We start from the raw sequence: 456 nt of genomic DNA on the forward strand, positions 1-456 counted from the left end.
TGATGTAGCTTCTCCCTGGGGTAGCAGTCAGGGCTGTGAGAAGCAATTTCAGTGTCCAGAATAGAATCATTGAATGGTTTAGGTGGGTTCCTTGCTCTGTGTGTTGCCTTCTGGCTGATCCCACAAAAGAGATTTCTACCTGCTGGTTTGTTTAAAAAAAATGTTATAAAAGCAGATCCACTACTAAGTTTCTGCTGCCTCATACTGGTCGAGTAATGTCTGTTTCTCCAAGACACTACCTCTGAGCTGGAGTCTCCACAAATAGCTTTACCCATTGCTTACTGTCTCCAGAGAACCTCTATATATGTTCTATGAAAATAATAACAGTCTACTTAATGCAAAGATGGAAAGAACATGGGGATATTTTAGCCCAATTTATCCACTTGTTTCCATATTGGGCCTCATTCGGCAATTTGAAAAGGACAAAATAATTGTTCCAACATACACATATATATA

Source organism: Hyla sarda, chromosome 11, assembly GCF_029499605.1.
Source record: "Hyla sarda isolate aHylSar1 chromosome 11, aHylSar1.hap1, whole genome shotgun sequence".
In the NCBI taxonomy this organism is placed as follows: Eukaryota; Metazoa; Chordata; class Amphibia; order Anura; family Hylidae; genus Hyla; species Hyla sarda.